The sequence below is a fragment of the Orcinus orca genome, chromosome 16 (assembly GCF_937001465.1).
Source record: "Orcinus orca chromosome 16, mOrcOrc1.1, whole genome shotgun sequence".
NCBI classification, from domain to species: Eukaryota; Metazoa; Chordata; class Mammalia; order Artiodactyla; family Delphinidae; genus Orcinus; species Orcinus orca.
This window is the reverse complement of record NC_064574.1, coordinates 73,297,759-73,324,712: the sequence shown is the minus strand read 5'-3', so window position 1 is coordinate 73,324,712 and position 26,954 is coordinate 73,297,759. Positions and strand designations below refer to the sequence as shown.

General features: G+C 43.0%; 1 protein-coding gene across 8 annotated transcripts in view; it reads right to left on the bottom strand.

The window, feature by feature from the left end:
- TPST1 (tyrosylprotein sulfotransferase 1) overlaps positions 1 to 19,771 on the bottom strand; it is a 124,112-nt gene extending 104,341 nt beyond the window's left edge. For 3 of the 8 annotated variants that reach the window (XR_007472251.1, XM_049699583.1, XM_049699580.1), the window contains exon 1: positions 13,789 to 14,038. The gene's annotated coding sequence lies outside the window, so the exon portion shown is untranslated. Of the gene's footprint in view, positions 1 to 13,788; positions 14,039 to 18,974 lie in introns of those variants that run through there. The other 5 variants (XM_049699582.1, XM_033426264.2, XM_004268752.3 and 2 more) reach the window with 3 other exon arrangements.
- Positions 19,772 to 26,954: the final 7,183 nt, after the last annotated feature.

Here is a 26,954-nt window from a genome sequence, read left to right as displayed (position 1 = left end):
CAGCTCCATGGAAGCCTGGGAAATCAACAACCTGCAAACACGGTAGGTGGGAATAACAGCAGTCCAGTAGCCACTCAAGGGAGCAGAAGAGGTTAGGCGCTCCCTCTGAAACCACAACTCCAAAGAATTGTATTACTTAACCAGTCTAGCAGTTCACTGGAAAAACTCCATTCTCAGGGCTTATCTTTATTGGACCTGAATCAGAGCACCCTCAATGTAAACAATTCTATCCCCAAGGCTTTTGTTAAAATAACCAGAGACAATTTTTTAATGCCATAGCTGTCTGCAGTGGCAATAACAATTGGGGCAAACAATATATTGATCAAAAAACTTAAAAGGAAAAACTGAGGAATGAGATGTAGAGGGTTTAGAAAAGCTCCAACATATTTTTAGTAATCTAGAAGGCATGCACATGCCCAGGAAAGACCTAGGAAGGCCCTATTCTCTCACCTCTGGCTGACCCTGATATTCTACACAACCAGGAAGTAAAGGCTAAGGCACAATGCAAACTTCTGGTGCATTAAGGGAGCCACAACACACACACACACACACACACACACACACACACACACACACACACACAGTCCCTCAACAAGGTTAGGAGACTTATGGGTTCAAGACATAAGGAAATCTGCCCAATCATTAGCTAACCACTAAGCAAACCAAGCAGAGACTTCAGTGGTTACACAGGACAAAGAGTACAGGGTTTACAGAATTAGTCCAAAAAAGTAACAAAACTAATAGCAACAACAACAAACCCTGGGAGAGAGGGTGATTTTCAGAGTAGCTACATTATATTATTTAAAATGTCCATTTTCAGCAAAAACTATGAGACACACAAAGAAACAAGAGAGTATGACCCAAACACAGGGGAAAAAAGGGCAGTCAACAGAAACTATCCTTAAGGAAGCTCAGATGTTGGACTTACTAGACAAGGACTTTAAATCAGCTTTTGTAACTATGTTCAAAGAACTAAAGGAGGACTTCCCTGGTGGCGCAGTGGTTGAGAGTCTGCCTGCTGCTGCAGGGGACACGGGTTCATGCCCCGGTCCAGGAAGATCCCACATGCTGCGGAGCGGCTGGGCCCGTTAGCCATGGCCACTGAGCCTGCGTGTCCGGAGCCTGTGCTCCGCAACGGGAGAGGCCACAACAGTGAGAGGCCCGCGTACCACAAAAAAAAAAAAAAAAAAGAACTAAAGGAGATCATGTCTGAAGAATTTAAAGGAATTATGAGAATTTCTCACCAAATAGGGAGTATCAATAGAGATAAAAATTATTCTTTAAAAAAAGAACCAAGCAGAAATTCTGGAGTTAAAGTATAATAATTAAAATGAAAAATTCACTAGAGGGGCTCAACAGCAGATTTAAGCTAGCTGAAGAATCTGTAGACTTAAAGAGAGATTGATTTTCTAGTCTGAAAAACAGAAAGAAGAATGAACAAAAGTGAATTCAGCCTCAGATCTCTGGGATATCATCAAGCACACCAAAATATGCAGAAGTCCCAGAGGAGACAAAAAGAGGAAAAAATCAAGAGTTACATAAATAAATGGCTGAAAACACCCTAAATTCAGTGAAAAACATTAATCTTAACAACTGAGGAACGAGATAAACACCAAGTAGGATAAATCAAAGAGATATACAGCTAGACACATTATAATCAAACTGTCAGAAGCCAAAAACAGAGGTTATTGAAGGTACCAAGAAAAAAGTGACTCATCGCATTCAAAATCCTCAATAAGATGAAAAGCTGACTTCTCATCAAAACCACAGAGGCCAGAGACAGTGGGATAACATATTCGCAGTGCTAAAAGAAAAGGAAAAAGACTATCAATCAAGAATTCTAAATCCAGCAAAACTATCCTTCAAAAATGAAGGAGAGGGACTTCCCTGGTGGTGCAGTGGCTAGGAATCCACCTGCCAATGCAGGGGACATGGGTTCGATCCGCGGTCCGGGAAGATCCCACATGTCATGGAGCAAATACGCCTGTGTGCCACAACTACTTAGGCTGCACTCTAGAGCCCACATGCCACAACTACTGAAGCCCGTGCACCTAGAGCCTGCACTCCGCAGCCAGAGAAGCCACCACAAGGAGAAGCCTGAGCACGGCAACGAAGAGTAGCTCCCACTTGCCACATCTAGAGAAAGCCCGCGCACAGCAACGAAGATCCAACACAGCCAAAAAATAAATTAATTAAATTAAATTTTTTAAAAAAATCTAAAAAATAAATAAATAATTTAAAAACTAACTATCTCTTTTAAAAAAAAAAGAAGAAAGAGAAATTAAGATATCCCCACTAAACAAAACTGAAAGAATTCATCGCTGGAAGGGCTGCTGTACAAGAAATAAAGGGAGTCCTTAATGATGAAATAAAAAGACGCTAGACAGTAACCCAAATCCACATGAAGAAATAAGCACTAATAAAGATAACTACACAGATAAATACAAAAGGCAGTATAAAGATATTTTTGTTCATAACTCTTTTCCTACATGAATTAAATGACAACTGCATAAAGCAATAATTAAATAACTGTTGATGGGATTTTATTATAAAATATGCAGTTTGAATGACAATAAGAACATAAAGAAGGAGGAAATGAACAGAACTCTATTAAAACAAAGTTTTTGCATACTATTGAAATTAAGTTGGTATTAATCCAAAATAGATTGCTCTAAGATACTAACTGTAATCACCAGGAAAATAAAGAAAATTTTAATAAAAGAAATAACAAGCTAATTAAAACATATCCTAGAAAATATTTAATACAAAAAGGCAGTAATGGAGGAATAGAGAAACTAAAAAGACATAAAACATATAGAAAACAAATAGTAAAATGGAAAACATAAATCCTAATATACCAGTAATTACATTAAATGTAAATCGATTACACACTCAAGAGGTGAGGATTGGCAGAAGGGACCAAAACGAAAACAAAAAACAATTTAAAAAAATCCAAATATATGATTTCTACAAGACATACTTTAGACTCAAAGACTAAGTGGGCTGAAAGCAAAAGGAGAGAAAAATACACACACATAAACAGTAGCCAAAAGACTCTGGAGTAGCTATACTAGCATCAGATACAATGCACTGTAAGATAAAAATTGTTACTAAAGACAAGGAACATTTTTATAATTACAAGAGGACAAATCTATCAAGAAGATATAACAATTATAAACATATATGCACCTAATAACAGAACCCCCAAATATACGAAGCAACATCTGACAGAATTGAAAGGAGAAATAGACAATTCAACAATAACAGTTGGAGGCTTCAATACTCTACTTTCAATATGGATAACACAACCACACAAAAGATCAGCAAGGAACCAGAAGACTCGAACAACACTACAAACCAACAAAATCTAACAAACATCTATAAAACAGTCCAAGCAACAATAGCAGAATATACATTGTTTTCAAGTGCACAGGTAACATTCTCTAAAACAGGCCATAAAAGAAGTCTCCGTAAATTTAAAGGATTGAAATCATACAAACTATATTCTCCAACAACAATGGAATGAAATTAGAAAACAATAACGGGAAAATAATTTAAGAAATTTACAAAGATGTGAAAATAAACACCACTCCCCTAAATAACCAATGAGCCAAAAAATCATATGGGAAGTTAGAAGATATTTTGGGGGACATCCCTGGTGGTCCAGTGGTAAAGAATCCACCTCCCAACACAGGGGACACAGGTTCAATCCCTGGTCAGGGAACTAAGATCCCACATGCCATGGGGCAACTAAGCCCACATGTCACAACTACTGAGCTTGTGCACCTCAAGGAGAGAGCCTGCATGCCACAAAACTACAGAGCCCATGTGCCCTGGAGCCTGCATGCCACAACTAGAGAGAAGCCTGCTAGAGAAGACCGTGCACCACAACTAGAGAGAAGCCAACGTGCCACAACAAAAGACCCCGAATGCCTCAATGAAGATCCTGCATGCTGCAACTAAGACCCAACACAGCCAAAACGAAGAAAAATACTTTGCGATAGAAACCAAAACTTATGGGACGTGACAAAAGCAGCAAGAGCCATGCTATGAGAAAATTTATCGCTGTAAACACCTGTATTTAAAAAAAAGATCTCAAGTCAACATGTTACACACCTTAAATGTACACAATGTTATATGTCAATTATATCTGAATTAAAGATTTTTTTTAATTTTAAAAATTAAAAAGATCTCAAATCAACAACCAAACTGTACGCTTTAAGACACTAGAAAAAGAAGAACAAACTAAACCCAAAGCCAGCAGACAGAAGGAAATAATTCGTGAAATAAATACAATAGAGAATAAAAGAATAGAGAAAATCAACAAAACAAAAAGTCGGTTCTTTGAAAAGATCAACAGAATTGACGATCATTTAGTTAGAGTGAACAAGAACAAAAGAGAGAAGACCCAAATTACTAAAGACCAAATTACTGAAATTACTACCAACTTTACATAAGTAAGAATGATTATAAAGGCTTGTATGGAATACTATAAAAATTGTAATATAACAAATTACAAAACCTAGGTGAAATGGACAAATCCCCAGAAGACACAAACTGCTCAAATCAACTCACAAAGAAGTAATTTGAATAAAGCTATAACAAGTAAAGAAATTGAATAAATAATCAAAAACATCCCACAAAGAAAAGCCCAGGACCAGATGGCTTCACAGGTGAATTCTATGAAACATTAAGAATGAACACCAGGGCTTCCCTGGTGGCACAGTGATTGAGAGTCCGCCTGCCGATGCAGGGGACATGGGGTTGTGCCCCGGTCCGGGAGGATCCCACATGCCGCAGAGCGGCTGGGCCCGTGAGCCATGGCCGCTGGGCCTGCGCGTCCAGAGCCGGTGCTCCGCAACGGGAGAGGCCACAACAGTGAGAGGCCCGCGTACCACAAAAAAAAGAGAATGAACACCAACCCTTAACAAACTCTTCCAAAATACAGAAGAGATGGGAACACTTCCCAACTCATCCTATGAAGCCAATTTTCCTGATTTCAAAACCAGACGAAGACAATACAAGAAAACTATAAATAAACATTTATTATATAAATGCAAAAATCCTCAACAAAATAGCAGCAAACCAAATCCAACAACATATATAGAGAATCACACATCATGACCAAATGTGGTGTATTCCATGCATGCAAAGTTGCTTCAACATATGAAAATCAATTAATGTCATACAAAAGAGCAAAAACCACATGATCTCAAATAGGCACTGAAAAAAGCATTGGACAAAATCCAACACTCTTTCATGATAAACACAATGAATAAACTAGAAATAGAGAACATCATCAACTTGAAAAAGGACATCTAAGAAAACCCACAGCTAACTTCACATTTAACGATTCCCCCTAATATCAGGAACAAGACAGGATGTACACTCTCACCATTTCTATTCAGTATTATACAGGAGATTCTAGCCAGGGCAGTGAGACAAGAAAAAGAAAAACAATCCAGATTGGAAGGAAGAAGTAAGACTATCTCTCTTCAGAGATTATATATCATGTATATATAAAATCCTAATAAGTCACTAAAAAACTATCAGAACTATTAAATTAATTTGGTATGGTTTTAAGGTACATGACTAATATAAAGAATTCAATTATATTTCTATATACTATCAATAAAAATCCAAAAACAAAATTGAGAAAAGAATTCCACTTACAATAGCACCAAAAGAATAAAATATTGGGCTTCCCTGGTGGCACAGTGGTTGAGAGTCCGCCTGCCGATGCGGGGGACACGGGTTCATGCCCCGGTCCGGGAGGATCCCGCATGCCACGGAGCGGTTGGGCCCGTGAGCCATGGCCACTGAGCCTGTGCGTCTGGAGCCTGTGCGTCTGGAGCCTGTGCTCCGCAACAGGAGAGGCCACAACGGTGAGAGGCCCATGTACCGCAAAAAAAAAATAACTAAATAAAATATTAAGAAATACATTTAACCAAAAAATGCAAAACTTGTACACTGAAAACTAGAAAACACTATTGAAGTAAATTAAAGAAGATCTAAATAAGTGAAAAGTCATTACATGCTCATGGATTGGAAGAATAATACAGTTAAGATGGCAATATTCCCCAAACTGATCTACAAGTTCAATGCAATCTCTATCAAAATTCCAACCAGACAAGAGTGCCAAGACAATTCAAAGGGAGAAAGAATAGTATTTTCAACATATGGTGCTAAGACAACTGAATATCTATAGCAAAAAATGAGGTTGGACCCCTATCTCATACCACATACAAAATTCACAAAAGTGGATTAAAGATCTAAATGTAAGAGCTGAAACTATAAAACTCTTGGAAGAAAACATCGGAGTAAGCTTTCATGACCTTGAATCAGGCAATGGTTTCTTAAATATGAAACATAAAGCGCAAGCAACGAAAGAAAAAAAGAAGACAAACTTGACTTAATCAAAATTAAAAACCTTTGTGCCATCAAGAAAGTGAAAAGAGGGCTTCCCTGGTGGCACAGTGGTTAAGAATCCACTTAACCACTGCCAATGCAGGGGACATGGGTTCGAGCCCTGGTCTGGGAAGATCCCACATGCTGCGGAGCAACTAAGCCTGTGCTCCGCAATAAGAGAAGCCACCGCAATGAGAAGCCCGCGCACCACAACAAAGAGTAGCCCCCGCTCACCGCAACTAGAGAAAGTCTGCGCGCAGCAACGAAGACCCAACACAGCCAAAAATAAACGAGTAAAATAAATAAATTTTAAAAAAGAAAGAAAGAAAGAAAGTGAAAAGACACCTACAGAACAGGAGATTTGTATCTGCAAATCATATCTGATAAGGGTCTAGTATCCAGAATATATAAAGAAATCTTACAACTCAACAACAGAAGGACAAATAACTCAATTTAAAAACGGACAAAGGAACAGATATTCCTCCAAAGATATACAAATAGCCAAAAAGCACATGAAAAGATGCTCAACATCATTAGCCATCAGGGAAATGCAATCAAAACCACAATGAGATATTACTTCATACCCATTCGGATAGCTAAAATACGAAGGTCAGATAATAACAAGTCTTGGCAACGAGGTGGAAAAATTGGAACCCTCATTTCTTGCTAATAGAAATGTAAAATAGAGTAGCCATTTTGGAAAACAGTCTGGTAGTTCCTCAAGATATTAGACCTACAGTTCTAGAGTTACCACATGACCCAGCAATTCCACCCATAGGTATATATCCAAGAGAAATGAAACATGTCCACGCAAAAACTTGTACACAGATGTTCACAGGGGCATTAGTCATAACAGCCAAAATGTAAAAACAACCCAAACACCCATCAACTGATTAATATATAAATGTGGTCTATGCATAAAATAGAATATTATTCAGCAAGAAAAAGAAATAAAATATTGATACATTCTACAACATGGAAGAACCTTGAAAACATGCAAAGTGAAAGAAACCAGTAACAAAGGACTACATATTGTATGATTACATTTATATGAAATGTCCTGAATAAGCAAATCTATACAGAGAGAAAACAGAGTAGCAGTTGCCTAGGGATGGAGGGGATGACAAGTGGGAGAGTTGGAGGTGACAGGTAAGGAGTGTGCAGTTTCTTGAAAATGTCCTAAAATTGACTGTAGTAAGGGTTGCACAACCCTGTAAATATACTAAAAAAAATTTACACCTTAAATGGGTGAATGTATGGTATGTGAATTATAGCTCAATAAAGCTGCTACCAAAAAAAGAAAGTAGGCTGGGCCCTACGCATTAAACTTTTTAGGGTGACTGCCTACTAAAATAGAAGGCATTTTTTAGTTGAAGTGTAACTGACTTACAATTTATATTAATTTCAGGTGTACAACATAGTGAGTCAATATTTTTATACATTACAAAATGATCACTACCATAAGTCTAGTTGCCATCTGTCACCATACAAAGTTGTTACAATATTATTGACTATATTCCCTATGCTGTATATTACACCCCCAAGATTTATTTATTTTATAACTGGAAGTTTATAACTTTTAATCTCTCTCACCTATAAAATAAAAGATTTAAATAGGATCCAGAGTCTCCTAACAAAAATATCAAAACTGTCCAGGACACAATCAAAAGTCACTCATCACACCAAGAACCAGGAAAATCACAACTTGAATGAATAAAGACATTAACATAGACTAACACCAAGATGAATCAGATGTTGGAATTATCTGACAAGAATTTTATAGCAGTCATCATGCTTTAATGAGCAATGAGACATATTCTTGAAACAAAACAAACAAAATAGAAAATATTATCAAAGAAAGAGAAGACAAACAGAAAAAAATCAAATGGAAGTTACAGAACTGAAAAATACAATAACAAAACAAAACCTCACTGGATGGGCTCAACAGCAGAATGAATATGACAGAAGAAAGAAGGAGCAAACTTGAAACTAGAAGTAGAACATTAAGAATTACCCAATCTGAGCACCAGAGGAAAAAAAAAAGAATGCCTCATGCCCTGTAGGACAGTAACAAAAGACCTAATATTTGTATCATCAGAGTCACAGAAAGAAAAGAGAGTGGGGCTGAAAAGTTATTCTAAGAAATGGCTGAAAATATCCCAAATTTGGCAAATGACATTAACTCACAGTTCAAGAAGCTAACAGAATTCCAAATAGGATATACCCAAAAAAATCCATGCTAAGACGTACCATAATTAAACTTCTGAAAACTGAAGACAAAGAAAAAATCTTTAAAGCAGCCAGGAAGAGAGGATACATTAGCTATAGGGAAACACAAATCCCAATGACAGAAGATTTCTCATCTGAAATCATGGATATCTGAAGGAAGTGGCATTTTTCAAATGCTGAAAGTAAAGACCTGTCAACCACAAATTCTATAAAGAGACATAGCTGACAAAGTCTTAAGAAAACTAAGAAACAGGGAATCCATTGGTTTCCAGTGGTCCAGTGGTTAGGACTCAGCGCTCCCACTGCCAGGGGCTAGGGTTCGACCCCTGGTCGGGGAACTAAGACCCCAAGAGCTGCCCGGCATGGCCAAAAAAAAAAAAAAAAAAAAAAACTAAAAACTAAAAAACGGCAAACTACTCTACAGTTTACATCTTAGCTCTGAGGAATTATAAAATATGCTGATATTAATATATGAGCAATTACAAGTTTTTCCTATAACAGTAATTAAATATTTGAGAATTACAGATTTTCCCCCCTCACCATCACCAATGCTATTCACATAGGTAGATGGCTTTAATCCTACTTCCTTAATTCTCTTAGTTAAAAAGAAAGCTCTGGCTTCCCTGGTGGCGCAGTGGTTGAGAGTCCGCCTGTCGATGCAGGGGACACGGGTTCGTGCCCCGGTCCGGGAAGATCCCACATGCCGCGGTGCGGCTGGCCCGTGAGCCATGACCGCTGAGCCTGCGCGTCCGGCCAAAACAGTGAGAGGCCCGCGTACCGCCAAAAAAAAAAAAAAAAAAGAAAGTTCTGCCACTGTTCAAGATCTTTATCAATTGGACAGTTTTTGTTCTAAAGATTCCAAAGCTTATAAGCCTAAAATCAGAGCTATTTGTTTAAAAAAGATATATCTGCTTCAACCATATGAAATAAAATCTATTTTAAATACTATCTGCTAAAGAGGAAGCCTGAATGAACCTCTATAATACTGTCATAGTTTAACCATCTTAAAAGCCAAAGCATAAGAGCAAATATTTCTCCTAATGCACTCTAATTTATAGAATGTGTGTGTTTTGTTTTTTTTTTGCGTTATGCGGGCCTCTCACTGTTGTGGCCTCTCCCGTTGCGGAGCACAGGCTCCGGACGCGCAGGCCCAGCGGCCATGGCTCACGGGCCCAGCCGCTCCGCGGCATGCGGGATCTTCCCGGACCGGGGCACGAACCCGTGTCCCCTGCATCGGCAGGCAGACTCTCAACCACTGCGCCACCAGGGAAGCCCGAATATGTGTGTTTTTAAAACAAGAATGACTGTGCAGGTATGACCAGTGACCTGTTAAGCAGCCAAAAAAGAAACAGCTGGTCAGCTTGCAAAACCGTGAATTCAGTGATCTGTTTTACATTATTTACCAACTGATTCATTCAGCCAATTTTTATCATTTCTAAAATATACCAAGTATTGTGCAAGGCAGTGATGAACAGATAAATAAGGCACTGTGATATTGTGATATTATAAGATTTATTGTAGAATAGAACAGTGTATCAATCTTCATCCCTGGTTCCTAGCATAGAGCTCCTAAGACCCTTAAATTTCTTGATAGGGGTGAGAGGAACATCTTTTGTTATTCATAATAGGGTCCTTTCAACCACATCTGGGAAAATGGGAGCTGGTTGCCAGAGGAATCAACCCCTGACCTCTGGAAGGGGAAAGAAGCTAATAACCAGCAGCCAGTGATTTAATCAAGTATGCCTACGTAATGAAGCCTCCATGAAAATCCTAAATAAAGGGGTTGGGAAAGCTTCCAGGCTGGTGAATACACTGAGGTGCTGGGAGGATGGCGAGCCCAGAAGAGGCATGGAAGCTCATGGAAGCTCCATGCCCCTTCCCACATACCTTGCCCTATGCATCTCTTCCATCTGGCTGTTCCTGAGTTACAGCCTTTATAATACAGTAAATGGGTAAAGGTAAGTAAAGAGCTTTCCTGAGTTCTGTGAGCCATTATAGCAAATTACTGACCTGAGGAGGGAGCTGTGGGAAGCCCCAGTTTATACCCAATTGGTCAGAAGTACAGGTCACAATCTAGGACTTGTGATTGGTCTGAAGTTGGGAGGAGTCGTGCAGGACTGAGTCCTTAATCTGTGGGGTCTGCACTAAATCCAGGTAGTTAGTAATAATTAAGTTGAATTGTAGAATACCCAGTTGTAGCCTGGAGAGTTGGAGAAGTATTTAATGTGAGGGGAAGACCTACATGTTTGGTATCAGAAGTGCTCCGAGTAGTATAAGAAACAGTAGTTTACCTTTAGGCATAATCCCAGACCTCAAGGAACTCCTAGTCATGACAAAAATGGGCCCATGAGAAATAATTTAAATAAAATGTGATAAGTAGTTTAATAGGTACATGTACAAAATATCAGGAAAGTAGGCAACTAACCATGCCAACAAAAGTGACATTTATGCTGATTTATAAAGGATGAGTTAAATGCTATATATAGTTCCTCAGGGTTCTCACTCCCTCTTAGAGCACTCAAGCCAGTTCTCAGCCCTAGCTGCCTGTTACTGCCACATGAGAAACTTTTTTTTTCCATACACACACACTGTATTTTATTTTTACAAGAGGAGAAACATTTTTTAAATGAAAAGGTCTGGCCCCACACCAGACCAAGAATCAAAATCTCCTAGATGCCTTGATCCCCTCATCCTTAACCTTTAAAAGCTCCCCAGGTGGTTTTAAAGTAGAGCCTGGGTTGAAAACGGCCTACTCTGTTCAGGAAAAACATAACCCAGACCTCAACCAATCTTCTGGCAATGAGGAGAGAAAGAAAAGAATTTCAGGTAGGAACAATAGGATCTATGGTAGACTTAATGATAGGAAAGAAGAGGATTCTAAGGTTTCTAGGGTGAAGACCCTAAAATAGGAAGCTTGTGGATGAGCAAGATGAGGGAAGAGAAAGGAAAAAATAACCAAGTTTGAAGTACCAAGTATCCAAGTATAGTTACCCAATAGACAGACGAAAATACGAAACACCTGAAAGTTCAAGAAAAATGAGGACTGAATATACATCTTTGAAAACCAAAAATATACAGGTGCTACTTAAAGCCATGAAGGGAAGTGTACTCACACAAGGAAATTAGAGGACAGAAAAAAGAACAGAAAGTAAAACCCTAAGGAATACCACATTAATCTGAGGGAAAGCATATCAAGGCAATGTTTTGTTTTTGTTTGTTTTCGTTGGTGAAAACCTGAGCGTGTGTGCAGGCTGAGAAAAAGAGAGAGAATATAGAATAGGAAAGATGTCAGTCAGCCTTAGAAAGTAACACCTTCCTCTGGTAAAAGGAAAGGAGATCAGATATCAGAGAGGTATAAGCACACAGAAAAATGACACACCCTTAAGAGTTCAGGGCTGATGCCCACCAATTTCTTCTGTGAAGTAGGAGACAAGATGAGCAATGTAGAGAAGTCAAGAGTAGGACAAGGAAAGGAGAACGGTAGAAACCTACAGACAGCAATTAGGTGTGGGTACATAAAAGGAAGCTGAGGAGTAAGTCAAAGCATCTCCAGACAGTGCAAGTGAAGTTGGGATCCAGAAGTCTAGAACAGCACCAGCGGCTGTTACACACTTTCCTCCAGCCTGCTCTGGAGACCCAAGGAGCAGAAAAAGCCGACTGTTTGATTCATCCAGGCTTGGAAACCATCAGAGCAAATGTGGCAAGAATGGCTTGAGGCCAGTAACACTGCTTTTATAATTTTAAAAAGTCAAACTTATTTTACTCTTTTTAAAAATCGACTATAGTCATTTCCTCTGAGAGCCAGAAAGGGGGACGGGGGTGGCTAATTCCTCTTTCACTCTTAGAGAACTTGTCAGAACTTCCACTCCTAAGCATTTTGGTCCCTTCAACAGTTGATTCCAAGAAATCTGAACCTGATTCCTCCCGGCAGACTCTTAAAGGATGAAAATTCACTGCAGACTGGACTATCCAGCTGGGAGATAAACATGTGAAATACTTCTTACACACAATGCTATTTCAACTAGGAGTTAGGGGCTATTTCTTCCCTAAAAAATAAAGGTTCAGCAAACACCAGACTGGGCGGGGGGGGTTTAAGGGGGCAATTACATTGCAAACATTGTTAAGAATACTTTACAAAGCCAATTATTATAAAACAACACATGGCACAAAGAGAGCAGAATTCAGTTCTTCGGGATGACTGCAGTAAGTAACTGACAATGTAATCTCTATCACACTTGGAGTTCACTAATTCATCCCGCCACCTCCTATACCACTCTTCAGGTAGCGCATCAATTCCCTTTGGATGCTGGACCTCTTGCTACCACCATGTGGAGAGTACAAAGGCCTGGAAGGAGGAAGATGGTAAGACGTGTGAGCACCTACCATGTACCAGGCCTACTGTGTGCCAGACTCTGGGCAATACACTTGACACGTTATGGGTGCAGCTCACTGAAAGACGAACTACGGTGTTAAAACTACAGACCGGGCATTCAGGAGAGTCGCAGTGTGTGAAGGTTTCAGTGTAAAGGAAAAGAAGTGCTAGCGACGGTGGTTGATGGAAGCGAAGGGAGAAGGGGCGAGTTGGGAAAGGAAGGCAACTGGGAGCAAAAGGGCAAAACCCAGGAATACATGGCATGGGGGTGGGGGGGCGCGAGTGAAATGTCCAGAGGACACCGTATAGGAGGCAAGGATAGGGTGAGACTGAGGAAGGGAAGCCCGGGTATAGGTGAGGGCAAAAGTCCAATCCGGGGGGGCCAGGGCGTCTCATCCCCGGCAGGCGCCCCGAAGGACCGCGGGGTCTGGGAAACGATGCCAGCCCCGCGAGAGAGAGGGAAAGGCGCGGAGGGGGCGGAAGAGGGCGGGAGGCCGACCACGGCGGGGGCGAGCCGGGCTAAAAGGAAGCCCGAGACAGGGAAACGCCGGCGCTGGGGGAAGGGGTGGGCGCCGGGCCGCCGGGATCTGCGCTGAGGGGGCGGAGCTGGACAACCGCCCGAGGGCAGAGGGGAGATGCAGCGGCCGGCGGCGACTGGGGCCGAGGGATGCCAGGACAGAGGCGGCCGGGACTCGGAGCTAGGTGAGCGGCGGAGGGAGCACAGCGGGGCCGGGGCGACGCTCCGACCCGAGCCGCAGCGAGCGCGGCGTCCCCCTTACCTGGGATGAGTGAGGAGCCGCCGCGCCGCCTCCCCAGCATCCTCGGCTCAGCTGCTTCTCCCACCGCCCTAGGTGAGGGCCATTCCACCCATCCGGGAGCCCGCCCTCACCGCCAGGCGCCAGCTGCTGCCAGCCCGGCTCGGCCGCGCGGAGCTACGCCGACGCGACCCGGGCCCGCGGCCGCCTCAGCAGCGACTCCCCCAGTCGCCGCCTTAGCGCCTGCAGCCGCCCTCCCGGAGGGGCGCGGGATCACACACGTGCGGCGATTGGTTGCCCGGCGCCCGGCCGGGGGATATGTCGGACTCTCTGATTCGTGGGCTCCGCTGGCTGCCTTCCCCCCCGAGGGGGGCGGGGCTCGGCCTCCCTCCCGGTCTGACAGGCGCTGAGGGGCGGGGTGGGTCTGACGTCGGGGCCGCCCGGGCGTCCCTGCGTTCCTGCGTGTGCGCGCTCCCCGCGGGGTTCTGGGGCCGCCACCTGTGTGAGCGGGTTGTTGCCGAGCAACGGTGCGCGCGACCTAGCTGGAGGCGAGACGGGGGCAGGTGGCTGTCCACCGTAGCCCCAACCTCCAGCGTGGGTGCCTTTCAGCCTTGAAACCCTGGGACAGGACAGGAGAATGAGCTTTTCCAAGAAATCCTCTCTCTGCTTGTCCTTGCTTCAGAAACCACCTCTGTGCTGTTGCTGGCAGAGGAGCTTTCATCTCATTGAGGTGACTCAAAAATATAAATATCAAATTCACACATTTCATTACACACCAAAGTGAGTGATAGATTCTGTCCCCACCACAGGGGCGGGGATCTGATACTTGAAAGAAAGAAGTGAAAACTAGGAAAGGAGAAAAGGGCAAAGAGATGGGGGACATTGGGGAGAGGGCTGAAATTTCACAACTGAAAAATACCCGTTCGTGTTCACAATACCTACAGGTATATCCACACGAGGTTCTGTCAAAGCAATTATTTCAACTCTATGAACATACATTGGAAAAAGCATAGGCTCAGGAATATAACAGCTTTATTCACAATGCCTATCTACCGTCTTGGAATGAGTTTTGTTATCTATAGAAAGAGGTCTGTAGAATATGTACCTCAGAGAGTTGCTGTAAAGATCAAGTGAAGTCCACACAAAAATCTGTACACGAATGTTCATAGCACCGTTATTCATGGTAGCCAATAAAGTGGAAATAACCCAGATGTCCATCAACTGATTAATGGATAAGTAAAATATGGCAAATCCACACAATGGAATATTATTGGGCCATAAAAAGAAGTGAAGTTCCGATACATGCTACAACAGGATGAATCTTGAAAATATCGTGCTAGGTGAAAGAAACCAGTCACAAAAGACCACGTATTATATGAGGCCCTTTATGTGAAATGTCCGGAATAGGCAAATCCATAGAAAAAGCAAAAGTACATTAGTGGATGCCTTGGGCTGAGGAGATTGGGGGGAAATGGAAAGTGATTGCTAATGGCTATGGGGCTTTTGTGGGGGGAGTGACTGATGAAAATTATCTAAAATTGATTGTGGTGGTGGTGATTGTGCAATTCTGTGAATACCCAAAAAAATTGAATTGTGTGCTTAAAGTAGGTGAATTGTATGGTATGTGAATTATATCTCAATAAGCTGTTATTTTTTAAAAAGAGCAAATAAGGTAACAAACCTCTGAAAGCCCCAGGCTGTGATGCCGCTCTAAGAACCAGGGCGCAGTATATCTAACTGTTTTCTCTTTATTCAATTGGCAAAACCTTGTAAGCAGTTTGACCTGAGGAAATTTAAAGAAATACCCACCACAATATTTTTCTATGGAACATTTAAATCAAATGAAGAAGATGATCTGATTTGACCCAAGCTGCTTTGGTGCATCAGAAATGATCCACTAGTATTACAAAGCTCACCAAAAGAAAATGAACAACGTCGGCAGGCAGAAAGCAAGAGGAAAGGGAAAGGACACAGCATTCTACAAGGTGATTCTAGATACATCTGCACCCAAAGTCGTTTGTTTAACAAGTCTTTTAACTTTAAGTAAGAGCTGTGTCCCATTCCACTCCCTGCATTCCAGACCCCTTCAGGGAAACAGCTCACCCTGACCTGCATAATCTTGAAGCCATGGCCAGCACCATGGAGTGTTAATCCCTTAAACACAGCCCCTGCCATCGTCTCTCCACAAGCCAGAAATGCAGCTCTGAGATGACCTCCACAATACCCAGAAAATACTTCACCTACCTACAAGACCTGAAAACAAAAATTTGAGCAGCCAGGTGGGGGCCTGCTGCTGGTATCTCACATATAAACTCTGAGAACAAATTCCAAATGTGAGGAATTCAGTAAGAAGGGGGGACATGAATCCCAGTGAAATCTGGCAGGGAGGTTGACTCCCTGCCCGTCCTGTGGCAGGATGTCTCCCTGAGCAAGACAGCTTCAGGTGGCCCAGGGACCACACTGTCTGTAAAAAAAAACAGCCCCAAACAAGGAGCTGCTTGATCTGAAGCAAAGCTCAGGGTCATATGGGAACAAGTTTTTCTGCTTTCCAAATCTACCCCCAACCCATATATGTTAAGAAAAAAGTCTCCAAAATATACTCTTAAGTGAAAAGAACAATGTTAAAAACAGTATATATAATATGTCCATTTGTATTTTTTTCAAGTACACACACACACACACACACACACACACACACACACACCCTTGTAATTTTCAGAGACAATCTCCAAAAGGATGCACAGTAAACTGGCAACAGTGGTTGTTTCTGGGAGGGAAACTGAAAAACTTGGGTACAGGAGAGGGAAAGACATTTATTTTTCACTATGTATATACTCTTTGGCACTTTTTAAAATGTTGTGCCCTGTGCTTGGATTACCTATTTAAAATGAATAAATACATAATTTTTTTAAGAAAAGAACTCTTTTCTGGAAAACTCACTGATCAAGCCTATATGAATACCTGGTTTATGTGACATATGTATTGCTCTGTGTCATTTAGTAAGTCTCATACTGAGTACACATACTCTGAACACTCTGGATCTACTTTCTCTCTCCCCAGCTTTACCTCTTGCAGGTGATCAGCTCAGACTCAGAGAACCTCACCTGAGGGCCTAGACAGCTTCGTCCCCTGGCTGATAGGCAGTTCAAAGGCTCAGAGATTGTTTCTTCCAAACAGGCTGGTAGGCCCAAGGAAAGAGAGGGAGTACACAAGTGCTCACTGACACCCCAGTGAGTACCCGGAAGCCACTGTCGTCTTCTAGTTCAAACTTTGCCTGGCTTCTACTTCAGGGAGTCATCTCCCAGCAAGAAGGCCTGGCTGAGAGTAAGTGAGGACACCTTCCTACAGTCATCTCACCTCCTGGAAGGAGAGTCTCTGTGCAACACACCTAAGAATGTTCAGGCTTTGAGGAGAACTGAAGAGGCAGCCCAGCCCTCCAGCACTTTTATTTTGGGAGGTTGTTGGCTTTGCTTTGGTTTCTTTTTTTTTTTTTGGTTGCGCCGAATGGCTTGCAGGATCTTAGTTCCCCAACCAGGGATCAAACCTGGGGCCCTGGCAGTGAGAGCGTAGAGTCCTAATCACTGGACTGCCAGGGAATTCCCTGCAAAGACAAAAGTACAGCAGCTCCCCACTCATGGCACTTCCATTCCAGGATCTGGCATGGAGAGAGGATAGTGGTGGAGGTGGAAGGTGGATGGGATGGGGAGGATCTCAGAAATGGAAAATTGGGGAAGAGAATCATGCCACGTTCTACTTTTGTATTCTCTGTCTCAGCCCAAGGGAGCTGGAAATGAGGGTCAGGAGCAAGGGGTTTGGACGCAGATAATGGAGAGGGCAGGCTACCTTTGCCATGCAAGGGAAGGAACAGAGGTCCTTCAGAGAGCATGGACATGGCCTTGGGAGGAAGTGGAGAAGTGGGGACAAAGAGTTGTCAAGGGTAAGGGCAGAAATGGTGATGACAGAAGATGGTTGGTCAGCCTGACCCTCCATGCTGTCCCCAGCACAGGGCCTGGCCCTGGTTGAATGAACGGATGGGTGAGTGAATGGATGATTAGCAAAAACTGCAGAGCTAAATAGACATTTCTCCAAAGAAGACATATAGATGGCCAACAGACACATGAAAAGATTCTCAACATCGCTAAATATTAGAGAAATGCAAATCAAGACTACAGTAAGGTACCACCTCACACCAGTCAGAATGGCCATCATTAAAAAGTCTACAAATAACAAATGCTGGAGAGGGTGTGGAGAAAAGGGAACACTCCTACACTGTTGGTGGGAACGTAAGTTGGTGCAGCCATTATGGAAAACAATATGGAGGTTCCTCAGAAAACTAAAAATAGAGTTGCCTTATGATCCAGCAATCCCACTTCTGGGCATATATCCAGGCAAAATTACAATTCAAAAAGAAACATGCATCCCTGTGTTCATAACAGCACTATTCACAATAGCCAAGACATGGAAGCAACCAAAATGTCCATCAACAGATGAATGGATAAAGAAGATGTGGTACATATATACAATGGAATACTATGCAGCCATAAAAAAGAATGAAATAATGCCATTTGCAGCAACATGGATGGACCTATCATACGAAGTGAAGTAAGTCAGAAAGAGAAAGATAAATATCATATGATATCACTTATATGTGGAATCTAAACTATGACACAAATGAACTTACCTACGAAACAGAAAGGGATGCACAGACATAGAGAACAGACTTGTGGTTGCCAAGGGGAAGGGGGGAGGGGGAGAGATGGAATGGAGTGGGAGTTGGGGGTTAGCAGATGCAAACTATTATATAGAGAATGGATAAACAACAAGGTCCTACTGTACAGCACAGGGAACTATAGTCAATATCCTGTGATAAACCATAATGGAAAAGAATATAAAAAAGAATGTATATATATGTGTAACTGAATCACTTTGCTGTACAGCAGAAATTAGCTCAACGTTGTAAATTAACTACACTTAATTTAAAAAAACAAAAGCTGCTGCTCTCGATAAAGATGAAGGCAGCAGGGCAAAGCAGAGAGAGACACAGGGAAGAGAGTAGGAGGGCACTCAGGGTCCTGCCTGGAAGGGCAGGGAGACTCCAGGTGAGGGCTCCAGAGCCAAAGATCCTTGATGGGGAATTGAGGGTTAAACTTGCACTCGACTTGAAATGACCCCAGAGCCCTGGCTGACTTGAGACACGATGAAACGCTTACCTGCGAGCAGCATCAAAGAGCCCATGAACTGCAGGAGACGCCTCACAATTCTCTTGAAGCTTGTGGGTTAGAGGAATTCGAGACAAAACGAAAATGGTGATACAATTTAAAGAAAAAGAGGAAAAAATGAGCATGCCTCTTTACTTTCCCCACCCCTAGATCCAGGAAAACTGGCCAGGTCAGGCCGCTCAGCCACATCATCATTTTAAAATGAGAATCCAGCCCAGCCTATGAGCAGGCATTTTCCAAATGGTTACAGAATTCCTGCACCTTCCAAAAATACCTCTTCATGCAACTCCCGCCGGGGAGGGAGGGCCACATGCCCAGGCTGGAACCAACCAATTGGGCTTCCTGAGTCCAGAAGTTGCCCCCCCGGGCTCTGCAGACCCCAGATGCAGGAAATGCCCGCTGCTTCACGGGTAAACCTAGCTAGACAGCTACTGGTGCTGAGCCGAACACTGGGAGCAAAGCTGCCTCTGGTTCCACTTACAACAAAGAAGATTATATGACTTCCAGGAGGAGTTGCCAAACCTAGCTATGCAAGTAAACCACCTGTGCAGCTTTGTAAAATAGACACGGGGCATCAGGTCAGTTTTATGAAGCAGACACTCTGGGAGAAGGATCCCCCCGACTCCCAAGGGAAAGAGATGGGGGTAGCGACTAGGAGGTGGCACTTGGGGAACTTCAGAGAGGCTAGTTGATGACATCCTGTTTCCTGACTTGGGAACTACCTGGTTTGGTCACTTTGTGAAAATTCATCAAACTATACACACATGTGCACTATTCTGTATGTTTGTTACACTACATTTAAAAAAAAAAAAAAAAAGCTCCCAGGTAAATTCTGCTCCCCTACCAGGTGTCAGAACCACTGAGTTGGAAGTTCAGGATGAGGGGTTTAGGTTACACAAGAGAGAGATGCTGGGTGCTTTTGAGTATTGGCTAGAGTAGCTACAGGGTCTGCCTCCATCTGAGGCAAGTCTCTGACCCTCAGAGGAGAAAAGCTCCAGGGAGGGGAGGGGCCTGGATGGGAGGTGCTCCAGGGAGCAGGCAAACCTTCTCTGCCCGTGGATGCCGACCCGTGACACCAGTGCAGACTTTTCCTGGGCCCTGCCTCTTGGACAGAGCTTGCTCAGACCTCCTGTGGTCTAATTCAAGAGGGCCATTTTCTCCTGTGGCTTTGGTTTTCCCTCCCTGGTTAAAGAGGCTGCAGAGGCTACCAGTTTCTTGCCACCCTCCCAGGTCCCTTTCCTAGGGCAAGCAGCTTCTTCGAAGAGCGTGCTACTCCCAGCAGAATCTGGGGGACTCCAGCACTTGGGATTTACCAATGTCCTGCACCAGGCACTGTTCTAGGTGCTGAGGACACAGCAGTGAACAAGTCAGTCCCAGCTGACTTTATTCGGCTTATATTTGTTAATCTAAAACAATGAAAGAGCCAGTTATTTTTATCAGCAAAATGAGTTTATCAAGGAGCCACAAAGAACTGCAATTTGGGACATGCAACTGTTGCAGGAGAATAGGGATGAGAGAATGGTCATATCCCAGGTCTCGGATGAGTCCCTGGGACCGCCAAGGGAGGGTCCTTGGCTTTGCACAGGAAAGAATTTAAGAGCGAGCCATAGTTAAGTGACAGTAAGTTTATTTAGAGAGATACATATTCCATAGACAGAATGTGAAGCGTCTCAAAATGCACAATTTTTAAGAATAAGACAACGATGAAGTCTGCTGCACTGACTGACTCTTCCTTTCATGAATGATTTCTCTGTAGCCGTGCAATACTGTTTGATAGCATGTTACACACAGTAGAACTTCCTCCAAAATTGAAGTCAGTCCTCTCAAACCCTTCCACTGCTTTATCAACTAAGTTTATATAATATTCTAAATCATTTGTTGTCGTTGCAACAGTCTTCACAGCATCTTCATCAGGAGTAGATTCCATCTCAAGAAACTACATTTTTGCTCATACAGAAGCACTTCTTCAAGCATTAAAGTTTTATCATGAGATTGTAGCAATTCAGTCACATCTTCGAGCTCTATTTCTAATTCTAGTTCTCTTGCCATTTCCACCACATCTGCTGTAACTTCCTCCACTGAAGTTTTGAACCCCTCACAGTTATCCATGAGGGTTGGAATCAACTTCTTCTAAACTCCTGTTAATGTTGATATTTTGACCTTTTGCCATGAATCACAACTATTTTTAATGTTCTTAATGGCATCTAGAATGGTGAATCCTTTCCAGAAGGTTTTCAATTTCCTTTGCCCAGATCCATCAGAGGAATCACTATCTATGGCAGCTATGGCTGTATTTCATAAATCATAAGACTTGAAAGTCAAAATTATTCCTTGATCCACGGGCTGCAGAATGAATGTTGTGTTAGCAGGCATGAAAACAACATCAATCTCATTGTCCATTTCCACCAGAGCTCTTGGGTGACCAGGTGCATTGTCAATAAGCAGTAATATTTAGAAAGGAATTCTTTTTTTCTGAGCAGTAGGTCTCAACAGTGGACTTAAAGTAGTCAGTATTTGTAAACAAATGTGCTGTCATTCCAGGCTTTGTTGTTCCATTTATAGAGCAGAGGCAGAGTCAATTTAGCATAATTCTCAAGGGCCCTAGGATTTTCAGAATGGTAAATGAGCATTGGCTTCAACTTCAAGTCACCAGCTGCATTAGCCCCTTACAAGAGAATCAGCCTATCCTTTGAAGTTTGAAGCCAGGTGTTGACTTCTCCTCTCTAGCTATGAAAGTCTCAGATGGCATCTTCTTCCAATAGAAGGCTGTTTTGTCTACATTGAAAAATCTGTTGTTTAGTGTAGCCACCTTCGTTTATGATCTTTGCTAGATCTTCTTGATAACTTGCTGCAGCTTCTACATCAGCACTTGCTCTTCACTTTGCACTTTTATACTATGGAGATGGCTTCTTTCCTTAAACCTCATGAACCAACCTCTGCTAGCTTTAAATTTTTCTTCTGCAGCTTCCTTACCTCTCTCAGCCTTGACAGAACTGAAGAGAGTTAGGGCCTTGCTCTGCATTAGGCTTTGGCTTAAGGGAATGTTGTGGCTAATTTGATTTTCTAACCAAACCAGTAAAACTTCTTCTATAAAGCAGCCGCATAGCACAGGGAGATCAGCTTGGTGCTCTGTGACCACCTAGAGGGGTGGGATAGGGATGGTGGGAGGGAGACGCAAGAGGGAGGGGATATGGGGATATATGTATATGTATAGCTGTTTCACTTTGTTATACAGCTTTGTTATACAGCTGTTTCACTTTGGTAGTTATATACAGAAACTAACACACCATTGTAAAGCAATTACACTCCAATAAAGATGTTTAAAAATAAAGAACTTCCATATCAGCAAAAAGGCTGTTTTGCTTTCTCATCATTTGTGTGTTCACTGGAATAGCAATTTTAATTTCTTTCAAGAACTTTTCCTTTGCATTCACAACTTGGCTAACTGTATGGCTCAAGAGGTTTATCTTGTGGCCTGTCTTGGCCTTCAACATGCCTTCCTCACTAAGCTTAACCACTTCTGGCTTTTGATGTAAAGTGAGAGACGTGCAACTCTCCCTTTCCCTTGAACACTAAGAGGTAATGGTAGGGTTATAAATTGGCCTAATTTCTATATTGCTGTGTCTCAGGGAATAGGGAGTCTTGAGAAGAGGGAGAGAGATGGGGGAATGGCTGGTTGGTGAAACAGTCAGAACACATACATTTATTAAGTTTGCCATCATATATGGGTACAGTTCATGGCTCCCAAAACAATTATAATAGTAACATCAGGACTTCCCTGGTAGCACAGCGGTTAAGAATCCGCCTGCCAATGCAGGGGACACGGGTTCGAGCCCTGGGCCGGGAAGATCCCACGTGCCATGGAGCAACTAAGCCTGTGCGCCACAACTACTGAGCCTGCACTCTAGAGCCCGCGAGCCACAACTACTGAGCCCACGTGCCGCAACTACTGGAGCCCCCGCGCTTAGAGCCTGTACTCCACAACAAGAGAAGCCACTGCAATGAGAAGCCTGTGCACGGCAACAAAGAGTAGCCCCCGCTCGCCGCAACTAGAGAAAAGCCCGCACGCAGCAATGAACACCCAACGCAGCCAAATTTTAAAAAAGCAACCAGTAACATCAAAGATCGCAGATCACCATAATGAACATAATAATGAAAAAGTTTGAAATATTACAAGAATTAGCAAAATGTGACACAGAGACATGAAGTGAGCAAATGCTGTTGGAAAAATGGTGCCAATAAACTTGCTCCTTGCAGGGTTGCCACAAACCTTCGATTCGTAAAAAATACACAGTATCTGTGAAGCACAACAAAGCGAAGCACAAAAAAACAGGGTATGCCTGTAATGTGCTGTTTGTCAGTTTAATTCTCAGGCTACAGCCACTGAACCTAAGAAGAGCAGAAGACAAGCACTGCCTTTCCTACACATACTTAACAAAGGCACTCAAGGCAACAAAGACTTGCTCACCACTCAGTGTGCCCCTGTCTCTGCTCTGGTCCTTGCTCATGCATAGCCTTCTACTTGTGTTGTACTCCTCAACCCAGCCAGTGAAAACTCAGTGCAACTCTACCAGTGCAAATTCAGCCAACCTTACATTACACTGAAATGCCAACTCCACTCGCAAGGGTCTCATCTCTGTGACTCTTGTGACCTGTGTCCCAATTTACACCTTTCTTAAGGCCTTTCTCCCATTCTACTTTGTATTCTTGTTCTTTGTGTATTTGTCTGGTTCTCGTCCCTCACCCCCATCAGATAGGAAGCTGCTTAGATGGGGGATGGAATTTTCCCTGCAACACCCAACACTGTTTATGGGCCCATAAGAGGCCTTGGAATGTTTGCTGAGATGGATTAAATTGAATGATGGGACAGCATCTCCCTGAAGAATCAACAGTTCACTTTGTTCTACATCTCTATAGTTCATAAAGCTGTTTTTTTTTAACTTTATTTTGAAATTTTTTAAACTAGAAAAAAATTGGTGAGAATAGTACAATTAACTCCAATATACGTACCCTTACCAAGTGACTGTTGATTCATCAATTGCTAATATTTGCTACAATTGTTTTAATATCTCTCTCTATCCATCTAGCTAGCTAGCTATAATGATCATTATTTTTAGTTATTGAACCATTTGAGAATAAATTACAGACATTGTGTCTTGTGTCACTTTACCCCTAAATACTTCATTGGTACCTCCTAAATATAAGGACATTCTCTTGTACCATGATCCAATGAAGGAAATTTAACATTGATATGATGCTATTTACTATCTACATATACAGTCCCTATTCAAATTCCCCAATTGTCCCAATTATGTCCTTCACAACCATTTTTTTCATTCTCATTGTCTACTGAAAAAAATGTACAACCTAAACGTTGAGAATTATGTTTTATTTGGAGGACTTTCTTTTTTTTAATAGTTATTTATTTATTTGGCTGTGCTGGGTCTTCATTGCAGCATGCAGGATCTTTTAGTTGCGGCCTGTGGGATCTAGTTCCCTGACCAGGGATTGAACCCAGGCCCCCTGCATTGGGAGTGCGGAGTCTTAGCTACTGGACCACCAGGAAAGTCCCTCGGAGGACTTTCTGAGCACTCAAGCCCGGGAGTAGCCTCGCAGATGGCTCTGAGGGACAGCTCCAAAGAGGTCAGGGAGGATCCAGGGTATACAGGCGTTTAGCAACAAAGACCTGGTAGCTGGCATATCAAAAGATTACTGTTGGCAGACCTTCCTGGTCTTGCCGGCTGTTCCCTTGCAGTGTACTTAATAAATCTCGCTTTCTACACTCAAAAAAAAAAAAAAAAATCCTGTTAATTAAAGAAAACAACCAGACATCTGAAGGTAATGAATTTAGTGCTTTTCTATATATGGGAAGATGCAAGAGTCTGGGCTCACTGAAATCATTCCTTTGATAGGCACCTTAGCTATCCAGGGCCAGTATCCAGTTCTTTCCCATCCTGAGTTCCCACAGGGCTCACCCTCGGGGGTGCCTGTAATGTGATGGCTTGATGGCTGCAGCATCCTTTGTTTACTGATAGGGCAGGTGACATTTTTGATTCACATCATCTATGTGTTGCATTTAGTTGTATCACTTTAGTCTCTTACAATATCAAACAGTTTCTCCCTCTTTCATTCTTAAGGCATATTAGTTATTTGTAAAATAGCCTTTGACTTGACTTTGCTGTCTCAGGTTATGCATTTGGGGGGGCAGGAAGGCCCCGAGAGTGAGGCTGTGCCTTTCACAGCACACAGCAGCAGGAGGCACACACGAGGTCAGTTTGTCCCATTATTGGTGACGTTGACTTTGATGATCTGGTTAAGGTATCTGCCGGGTTTCTCCACTGAGAAGTTACAGTTTTTCCTTTTATAATTATAAGCAATCTGCTGAAATGACTTAGCATTTCAGAGACTGTGAAAATATCCTGCTCCCTGTCTGATGATGATTCTTGCCTGGCTCTGATGTGCCTGCCAATCATTCAAGGAAAGTGGAGTTGGTCGGCGGCCCGGAGCTGAGGCTCTGGACATCACAGAGCCGGGATGGGCAGAGAAGGAAAAGCACTGGGGACAGGAAACTGTGTGGACAGCAGGGCAGGCAGTCTGAGTGCTAATGCTGGGAGCTGAGCTGCAGCTCACTGAGGTGTGGGTGGCAGTCACACCACACCAGGCACCTCAGGGCAGCCTCAAGGGTACTGGCCCCTTCACCAGAATCATGACCTGGAGAGGGACCAGTTTGCAGGAAGCAGGAAGACCATCCTTTCCTCCTTATTCCCTGGTGGCCCCTAGTGCTCAGTGGGGCGGAGGGGGGAATGCCTTAGAAGCATTATTTCCAGAATATTTCCAGGGGGCCCCCAGCGAGTCTGAAGGGTTCCAGACCTCTGGGCCTGGCCTGGCCTTCCCAGCCAGGCTCCCTCACAGCCCCCTGCCTGTTTGCTCCACTCCTTACAAATATCTGCTCGGCTGTTGTACACAACCCTGGGCTGGCAGTCACGGTGGAAAGTAAGGGGTGCACACCCACAGGACACACACAGCCTGGGACAAACTGGCCACGAGTTCTTGTGTGCTGGACAGAAGGTGTATTCATTTTCTGTGGCTGCCGTAACAAATGACCACAAATGGGGGACTTAACACAAAAGGAATTTATTCTCTTACGGTTCTGAAGGTCAGAAGTCTGAAATCGAGGCGTCAGCAGGGCCGGGCTCTTTCTGCAGGCTCCAGGGGAGAATCTTTCCTCGCGTCTTCCAGCTTCTAGTGGCTGCTGGCAATCCTTGGCTTCCTTGGCCATATCCTCCAGTTTCTGCCACTCTGGTCACATGGCCTCCTCTTCCTCTCTCTTATAAGGAAACTTGTCATTGGATTTGAGGCAGGATCCTAGGGACATCTAGACAATCCCAGATGATCTCATAGTGAGATCCTTAACTTATTTACATCAGCAAAGAGCCTTTTTCCACATAAGGTCACACTCACAGTTTCTGGGGGAGTTAGTACATACCTTTTGGGGGCCACCAGTCAACTTGCCATGGAAAGAATTCATGTATGCTCTCGTGTATACGTTAGTTTTCCACATATTTCTCTAACAAATTCTATATTGATGATTAGGAGTAATTAAAATAGTCCCTGATGGCTATTTGGGGCCTACCCAAATATTTCTGTCCTCCCCCTGCCACACATATACACACACACACACGCACATGCACAAAATAACATATCTACACAGAGATGTTTACACATTGTACCCAGGTCCTTGTACAGAAATCTGCATGTATGCTGTATTCATTCATTTGACACATGTTTATTGAGTGCCCACCACGTGCCAGGCCCTGTGCAGGCACTGGAAACACAGCAGTGAACAAGGCAGCAAGCCCACACCTTGTTTACATTCTGGTAAAATATTTACACACACACACACACACACACACACACACACACACAAAGAGCATAATATGGATGCAGAATCTGCAGGGCTTTTCCATGCCC